Source organism: Acinonyx jubatus, chromosome D4 (genome assembly GCF_027475565.1).
Source record: "Acinonyx jubatus isolate Ajub_Pintada_27869175 chromosome D4, VMU_Ajub_asm_v1.0, whole genome shotgun sequence".
In the NCBI taxonomy this organism is placed as follows: domain Eukaryota; kingdom Metazoa; phylum Chordata; class Mammalia; order Carnivora; family Felidae; genus Acinonyx; species Acinonyx jubatus.
The window spans coordinates 20,303,731-20,313,703 of record NC_069391.1 but is presented as its reverse complement, the minus strand read 5'-3'; the positions used below and the strand labels follow the sequence as shown (position 1 = coordinate 20,313,703).

General features: G+C 35.1%; 1 pseudogene; it reads left to right on the top strand.

Annotated features, from left to right (window-relative positions):
• The first annotated feature begins 6,821 nt into the window (after positions 1-6,821).
• Positions 6,822-7,253, top strand: LOC106978606 (40S ribosomal protein S23-like; annotated as a pseudogene).
• Positions 7,254-9,973: the final 2,720 nt, after the last annotated feature.

The window sequence follows — 9,973 nt, the reverse complement described above, 5'->3', positions numbered from 1 at the left end:
AAAAGAAATATCAACAAATTTAAAAGAATTGGAATAATAGTGTGGTCTTCAAGCACTTGGAATCAAACCAGAAGTCTATAACAGAGAGGTAATAGGAAAATCTCAAAAATCTTGGAAACTAAACAACACAAAATGACTTCTGAATAATCCATGAATCAGAGAGAAAATCTCAAGGAAAAATTTTTAAAAAATACAATTGAAGTGAATGAAAGTGAAAATACAACATATCAGAATTTGAAAGACACAACTAGAGAAGGGCTAAGAGGAAAATGTATAACAGTAAATGCATACAGAAAAGAGGAAAGGTCCTAAATTAATAATATAAGCTCCCACATCAAGAATCTAGAAAAAGAGAGAAATAAACTCAAAGCAAGGAGCAAGGAGATAAATATAAGGACAGAAATCAATGAAATTTTAAATTGAAAAACAATAGAAATAATAAATGAAGCAAAGGTCTCCTTCTTTGAAAAGATCAATTTGGTTGAGAAATATCTAGCAATATTAGCAAGAGAGAGAGAGAGAGAGCATCTTTACCAATATCAGCAATAAAACAAGAAGAATCACTACAGACTGCAGACATCAAAAGTTTTAGGGGAATATTAAAACAACTCTACACACATAAATTTGAAAATATAGATGAAATGGACTAAATTCCTTGAAAAACACAACCTACCACAACCCAATATTAAATAGATTATTTGAAAATGCCTATAACGTAAGAAATTTAATTTGAAACTTAAAAATTCATCCCAAAGAAATCATTGGGCCCAGAGAGCTTCACTGGAAAATTCTACCAAACATATAAAGATTTCACACAAATTTAGTACAATCTCATCTCAAAAAGAGAAAAGAAGGGGACACTTCAAATGCATTTTATGAAGATAGTTTTACTCTTCTACCAAAACCAGACAAAGAAGTACAAAAAATAAAATAAAAAAAGAAAGAAAACTACAGACTGATATCAGTCATCATACATAATTATAAAATCCCTTAACATATATTAACAAATAGAATTGGGGCACTTGGGTGGCTCAGTCGGTTGGGCGTCTGACATCAGCTCAGGTCATGATCTCGCGGTCCGTGAGTTCGAGCCCTGCGTCGGGCTCTGTGCTGACAGCTCAGAGCCTGGAGCCTGTTTCGGATTCTGTGTCTCCCTGTCTCTCTGACCCTCTCCCGTTCATGCTCTGTCTCTCTCTGTCTCAAAAATAAATAAACGTTAAAAAAAAAAAAACAAATAGAATTTAGCAATGTATTAAAAGAATTATTCACCATGATCAGGAGGAGTTTGTTTTGAAAATGAAGACTGATGCACCAAATGTCCATTGATGGATGAATGGATAAAGGTGTGGTATATATGTACAGTGGAGTATTATTCGGCAATCAAAAAGAATGAAATCTTGCCATTTGCAACTACGTGGATGGAACTAGAGGGTATCATGCTAAGCAAAATTAGTCAGAGAAAGACAAATATCATATGAGTTCACTCATATGAGGACTTTAAGATACAAAACAGATGAACATAAGGGAAGGGAAGCAAAAATAATATAAAAACATGGAGGGGGACAAAATATAACAGCCTCTTAAAAATGGAGAACAAACAGAGGTTTACTGGAGGGGTTGTGGGAGTGGGGGATGGGCTAAATGGGTAAGGGGCATTAAGGAATCTACTCCTGAAATCATTGTTGCACTATATGCTAACTAACTTGGGTGTAAATTAAAAAAATAAATAAACATGGTTAAAATTAAAAAAAAAAAAAAGGGTGGTGCAATATTTAAAAGTCAATCAAGGGGCACCTGGGTGGCTTAGTCAGTTAAGCCTCTGACTTAAGCACAGGTCATGATCTCACAGTTCCTGGGTTCAAGCCCCATGTCAGGCTCTGTGCTGACAGCTCTGAGCCTGGAGCCTGCTTCGGATTCTGTGTCTCCCTCTCTTTGCCCCTCCCCCACTCATTCTCTCCCTCTCTCTCTCTCCCCCCCCCAAATAAATAAACATTAAAAAATAAAAAATAAATAAAAGTCAATCAATGTGATCTACCATATTTATGGGATAAAGAAAAAAATCACATGATCATATCAAGCGATGCAGAAAAAGTATTTGACAAAATCCAACACCAATCCATGATTAAAACTTTAAGAAAAATAGGAATACAGGGAACTTCCTCAGGTTGATATAGCACATATACAAAAAATCTGCTGCTAACATTATACTTGATGGTAAAATAATGAATGCTTTTTGCCTAAGTCTGGGGAAAAGAGAAGGATGTCTGCTATGTCACTCTTATTCAGCTTAGTGCTGGAAGGCCCAGCCAGTGCAATAAGACAAGAAAAAATACAAAGGATATCACTCAGAAAGAAAGAAATAAAGCTGTCCCTCATTACAGATGACATAATTGTTTATGTAGAAAATCCCAAGGAATCTACAAAAACATCCTATAACTAATAAGTGAGTTCAGCAAGGTCACAGGTTCTAAGATAAAAAAAAATTGTTAATCAGTTGCATTTCTAAATATATAACAATAAACATGGCACAAAAATTGTAAATGCAATACCACTTACAATTGCTCAAAATAAAAAACTTAGGTGTAAATCTAAAAAACGTATACAAGACTTGTATCCTGGAAACTATAAAATGCTAATGAAAGAAATCAAAGAAGTTCTAAATAAATAGAGAGACCTATTATGCTCATGTTTTGGAAGAGTCAACATAGTAAAATATCAATTGTCCCCAAAATTGATAAGCAGGTTTAATGCAATTTCTATCAAAATCTCAACAAGATTTTTTTGTAGATATATACAAGAGTTTTTAAAAATTATATGAAGAGGCAAAAAAACTACAATAGCTGAAACAATTTTGAAAAAAAGGAGGTGGAAGGAATCAATCTATTGAATTTTAAGATACACAGTAATCAAGACCTAAATCAGACAAGAAACTTGTATCAAGAATATATAAAGTGGAGTGCCTAGCTGGCTCAATCAGTGGAGAATGTGACTCTTAATCTCAGGGCCATGAGTTCAAGTCCCATGTTGAATGTGAAGCCTACTTAAAAAAAAAAAGAAAAAAGAATATATAAAGAATTCTAACAGCTCAAATATAAGAAGGAAAACATCCCAACTTTTAAAATTGGCAAAAATTGAAACAGATAATTTCACAAAAGATGATATAAAGTGACAATACGCAAGTATCATCAATCATCTGGGAAATGGAAATCAAAACCTCAATGAGATATCATTACACATTCACTTTAATGGCCAAATTTTTTCTTTTTCTTTTTTTTTTTGCCTTTAGAAGAATGTGCCTTCTTTATTAGCTTATTTCCTGGTTATGTTATAGATTTTGTTACTATTGTGAATCATGTCTTTTTTTTCTCTTGTTTTTTGGATTTATTATTTATCTATTTATTTATTTTAATATAATTTATTGTCAAATTGCTTAACATACAGTGTGTACAGTGAGCTCTTGGTTTTGGGGGTAGATTCCCATGGTTCATCACTTACATACAACACCCAGTGCTCATCTCAACAAATGCCCTCCTCAATGCCCATCTCCCATTTTCCCCTCTTCCCCAACCCCCAACAACCCTCAGTTTGTTCTCTGCAGCTAAAAGTCTCTTATGATTTGCTTCTCTCCCTCTCTGTTTGTAACTATTTTTTCCCCTTGCATTCCCCACAGTCTTCTGTTAAGTTTCTAAAGTTCCACATATGAGTGAAAACATATGATATCTGTCCTTCTCAGACTGACTTATGTCACTCAGCATGATGCCTTCCAGTTCCATCCACATTGCTGCAAATGGCATGATTTCATTCTTTCTCATTGCCAAGTAGTATTCTAGTGGCCAGAATTTAAAACACTGATATCAGCGAGAATGTGGAACCACTGAAACTCCTATGTTGCTGATGAGAATGTAAATTGCATGGTCACCACAGAAAAAAAGTTTAGTAGTTTCTTATAAAGTTACATGTACACTTAGAATACAACCCAGAGAAATGAAACTATAGGTCACATGAAGACTTGTACACAATATTTATAGCAGCTTTAATCGTTGTAGCCCAAACTGGAAAAAATCCCAATGCCCACTAACTGGTGAGTGGATAAACAAATTGTGGTATATCCATACAATGAAGCACAACTCAGTAACAAAGAGGAATGAACTAGTGACACTAGCAACTACTCGGATGAATCTCAAACTATTATGCAAACCAAGAAATCAGACACAAAAGAGTATAATATCTATTAGTCCCTTTATATGAAATTCTAAAGAGGCAAACCCAACTCCTGGTAACAGGAAACAGAAGAGTTGCTGTTTTGGATCAACACTGAGGGGAGAGGGAAGAGGTTGGATTGGGAAGGCCACAAGGGAACTTTTTGGAATGATGGAGATGTTCTCTATCTTGACTGGAGCATGGGTCACACTAAACAAAATGCACACTTAAAATGAGTACATTTTAATGTATGTTTTTATTTTATACACAATTAGGTTTTGTTTAAATCAATAAAATTGACTTAAAAGAAACAATTCTCAGCCTTTGATAGATCCAAGAAGGAAATAGAGGAAGTGAATAATATATTTAATTATGATAGATGAGAGAAAAATGAATAGAATATTCTATGCATATATTATTCTCAGAACAGCTTTTAAATTGATGATCTCATAGGTTACCAAGAAAAAAATTAATCCAATAGAAGGAGGATTTCATTGACATGTTCACATACTGAAATGCAATAAAATAAGAAATGGATTGCAAAATAATAAATAAACATCACTTGGAAAATTAAAAATGCCCTCATAAATAAAGCTGAAGTCAAAAACAAAATAAGATTGCAACTATAGGCTGGAAAATAATTATGATAACACTGTATCAAACTTATGAGATGCTAAGGTAATGCTCAGAGGATAATTCATAATTTTTAATGTTATTTACTGTGAAACAAAGAAGACTAGAAATAAATGAACTAAACATTCATTTCAAGAAGTAGAAAAGGAAATTTTACTAGACTTTCCTAAGGAAAAATAATGAATAAGGTTAAAGTTGATGAATTGGAAAAAAAAGGAAAGGAAAAATTAAGCCTACATTTTGTTTTAAAAAATAGTAACAATAAGACAGAATTCTGGCAAAATTAATAAATAGAGAGGGATAAGAAAGAAAAACTAAATTAACATATTTGGGTTACATCAGTGAAAATGGCAAGGCAAGGCCATTCAGAAACTCCCTCCTTCATAAAAACAATGAGAAAACTGGCAAAAGTGGTCAAAAATCAACGTTTTCAGAACTCTGGAAATTTACCAGAGGCTTGAAGTTATGTGGGAAGTGTTTGTTCAAGGAAAACAGCTGAATCTCAGTAAGAACATAAAAGTTTGTGATATTTTAATTGATTTAATCCAATCTACCATTCTCCAGATCTTCAGTATACTTGAAAACTAAGAGTCTGCCTTTGGGGTGAAAAACAGTAGCCTGGTGGCTAATAGACTGAGCAGAACAGTACTGTACCTCCTTCAAAGTTTTATTTCCCATCACTTTTCATGATCTGACCTATCTTGTGCATCCTTGGAAGACTCCATGTTCAATGCTATCTTCATTTGACCTGGTTGAATGCTTGCCCAGTGCAAGAAACCTCTTCCCTAGAGGTGTTTGTCTAAAACTATTACCAGCAATTGTTTACCTTCCTGACTCCCTGAGATGGTAGAAACTAGTTGGACCAAACAATAGACAAAACAAAAAAGCTTGATGAAAGAATCTGGGGAGCACCTGGGTGGCTTGGTTGGTTGAGCGTCCAACTCACCGTTGTGGGATTGAGCCCCACATTGGGCTCTGTGCTCACAGCATGGAGCCTGCTTGGGATTCTCTCTCTCCGTCTCTCTTTGCCCCTGCCCTGTTTGTGTGCTCTCTCTCGCTCTCTCTGAAAAATAAATAAATAAATAAACTTAAAAAAAAAAAAAAGAATCTGGGGAATGAGATATGCATTGGGCTTTGCAAAATCTCTGAAATTACATTAAAATTTCAGCTTTTTTTTTTCTTCAGAAATCCACAAACTTATCCTAAAACTCACATGAAAGTACAAGGGAGTAAGAACAGCCAAAACAACCTTGAAAAAGAAAAGGTTAGAACACTCCAATGTCCCAATTTAAAAAGTTTTTTAATGTTTATTTATTTTTGAGAGAGAGATAGAGCGTGAGTGGGTGAGGGACAGAGAAAGAGAGAGAGGGAGACACAGAATCTGAAGCAGGCTCCAGGCTCTGAGCTGTCAGTACAGAACCCAAAGTGGGCTAGAATTCACGAACTGTGAGATCATGACCTGAGCAGAAGTTGGACACTTAACTGACTGAGCCACCCAGGCACCCACCAACTTCCCAATTTTAAAACTTAGTACAAAGCTGCAGTAATCAAGACAGTGTAGTAAAGGCCTAAGAAGAGACATGTAGATCAATGGTATAGAATTGAGAGTCCAGAAGTAAGTAAAGCCATGTATCTAGGGTCAGTCAATTAATTTCCAATAAGGGTGCCAAGAAACTTCAATAAGGAAAGAATAGTCTTCTCAATAAATGGTGCAGGAATAACTGACTATCCACATGCATAAGAATAAAGTTGGACTCTTACTTCACACCATATAGAAAAATTAACTCAAAGTGGATCAAAGGTAAAACACAGACTAAAATTATAAAACCCTTAGAAGAAAACTAAATTTTAATTTTGATTTTTAATTACACATCATTTTCTTTAATATAACATCTAAAGCTCAAGCAACCAAAAGGGAGAAAGAGATAAACTGAATTTTCCCAAAACCAAAAACTTCCTCTTTTGCTCAGACACATGGTGCCAGCAGCATGGGCAAGTGGCCAGGTATTCATACTGCCAGGAAGTTCTGTAGCCATTGACGAGACTAGAAGTGGCATGATCAATAGTACGAGAAAGCCCAGTTGGGTGCAGCCCTGGAAGCCAACCCTCTTGGAGGCACTTTTCATACCAAGGGAATTGTGCTGGGCAAGTAGAGATGGAAGCCATACAGCCAAATTCTGCCATCAGGAAGTGTGTTAAGGTCCAGCTGATCAAGAATGGGGAAAAAAAAATCACAGCCTTTGTACCCAATTATGGTTGTTTGAATTTTATTGAGGAGAATCATGAAGTTCTGTTTGCTGGATTTGATCGCAGAGGCCATGCTGTTGGTGATGTTCCTGGAGTTCACTTTAAGGTTGTCAAAGTAGCCAGTGTCTCTATTGGCCTTATACAAAGGCAAGAAGGAAAGACCAAGATCATGAGTTTTGATGGTGAAAACATGATAGCAATAAATTTCATGTTCCAAAGAATTTTTTTTAAACTTGAATGCTTTAAAAGAGACTATCAGGGCACCTGCGTGGCTCAGTCGGTTGAGCGTCTGACTTTGGCTCAGGTCATGATCTTGAGGTTCATGAGTTCAAGCCCTGCATCAGGCTCTGTGCTGACAGCTCAGGGCCTGGAACCTGCTTCAGATTCTGTGTGTGTGTCTCTCTCTCTGCCCCTCCCCTGCTGACACTCTGTCTCTTGCTCTCAAAAATAAACATTAAAAAATAATAAAAATAAAAGAGACTATCAAGAAATCGAAGCATTGTCAACAATAACCAAACCACGGAAAGAACCCAAGTGTCCTTCAACTGATGAATGGATAAATATACATATCATATATATATATATGATATATATACACGTGTATGTTATATACATATATATAAACATATACATATATACATACATACACACAATGGAATACAATAATAAATACATACACATAATTGACTATTACTCAGCCATCAAAAAGAATGAAACCTTGCCATTTGCAGTGATGTGGATGGAGCTAGAGTGCATTATGCTAAGCAAAATAAGTCAGCTAGAGAAAGACAAATATCATATGATTGCACTCCTATGTGGAATTTAAGAAACAAAACAGATGAACACATGGGAAGTGGGAAGGGAAGAGAGGGAAACAAATCATAAGAGACTCTTGATGATAGAGGACAAACTGAGGGTTGATGGAGGGAGGTGGGTTGGGGATGGGCTAGATGGGTGATGGGTATTAAGGAGGGCGCTTGTGATGAGCACTGGGTGTTGTATATAAGTGATGAATCACTGAATTCTACTCCTGAAACCACTATTACAGTATATGTTAACTAACTAGAATTTAAATAAAAATGTTTTAAAAAGAAATTTAAAAAGCTGAAAAGGCAATCCATAAGATGGAAGAACATATTTTCAAATTATATGAGAATCATATATCTGATAACTGACTTGTATCCAGAATATATAAAGACCTTCTACAACTTAACAATAAAAAGACAAATAATTTACGATAACCCAATAGGCAAAGGATATATATGCCTTATGGAAATGTAAATAAAAACCACAATGAGATACCACTCCACACCCACTAGGATGACCATAATTTAGAAGATAGACAATAAAAGCTGTTAGCTAGGATGTGGAGAAGTTGGAACTCTCTCACACACACTGCTAGAAGTAATGTATAATAGTAAAGCCGTTTTGAAAACCTGTTCAGTAGTTCCTCAGAAGGATAAACATAGAGTTACCCTATGACCCAGCAATTCCACCTCTAGGTATATGCCCAAGAGAATTGAAAATACGTGTTCATACAAAAACCTGTACCTGAATATTCAGCATTATTCATAATAGCCAGAAAATGGAAACAACCCAAACACTCATCAAGGGTGAATATTATTCAGCCATGAAAAGAAATGAAATACTGATACATTTTATAGTGTGGATGAATCTTGAAAATATTGTGCTAAATGAAAGAAGCCAGACATGAAAGGCTGCATATTGTGTGATCCCATTTATATGAAATGTCCAGATGAGACAAATTCATAGAGACAGAAAGTATATCAGTGTTGCCAGGGGCTGAGAGGGAGGGGACGGAGTGACAGCTTAATGGGTGCCAGATCTCTTCTTGGAGTGATGAAAATATTTTGGAGTTAGACAGTGGTGATGGTTGTAAAACCTGTAAATATATTAAAAATCAGTGAATGGTTCACTTTAAAAGAGTGAATTTTATGATATGTGAATTATATCTCAATACAAAAATTTATAACGTTGGGAATAATGAAGGAGTTTTAACCAAAGATCTAGACAGAAAAATGTTATTTGTAAGCACATATTACATAGAAATTACAAAAATGCTCTATGCTCCAAAAACTTAAAAAAAAATTTTTTTAAGGGGGGGGGGGGAATCCCAAGCAGGCCCCCTGCTCAGCATGGAGCCTGATGTGGGGCTCAATCTCACAACCGTGAAATCATGACCTGAGCCAAAATCAAGAGTCAGTTGCTTAACTGATGGAGACATCCAGGTGCCCTCCAAAATTAAAAATTTGAATGAACTAGATGATTTTATGAGCATATATATTCCCACAATGGACTCAAAAAGAAATAGAGAATGTGTATAGACTATAAAGCATCGCTGAATTCAAGATGGTTGTCAGAGAATTGTACCAAAAGGCATTAAATCTATATTATTTCATCAGTAGATCTCTCAAACTCAGGTCTGATAACACTTATATACACACACAGAAAAGAAAACTAATAACGAGTCATGCTTTGGGTTATGGATATAAAATTTCTTTAAAAAAATAAAAGAACGATTAGATCCAGATGTACATTAAAAAATCATACACCACCACCAAATAGGGCTCATTATGAGAATAGAAGGTCAATTCAATATTAAAAGTCCACTATTATAACTAATCATATTAATGTCAAAAATGGGAAACCATATTAAGCTCTTTACATACCAAAGATAATAGTTACACAATTTTATGTGTTTTAACCTACATCAAATCAAATGTCTAGAAACATTGTAATTAAAATCAGAAAGAAGACAAGGCCCTCAACCGTCAATGTTACTTAACTTCATTATATAAGTGCTTGCCAACACAATTAGATAAGAAACTTTACCAAACCCATGGGCAACATTTAAAATATTTAACAAGGAGAT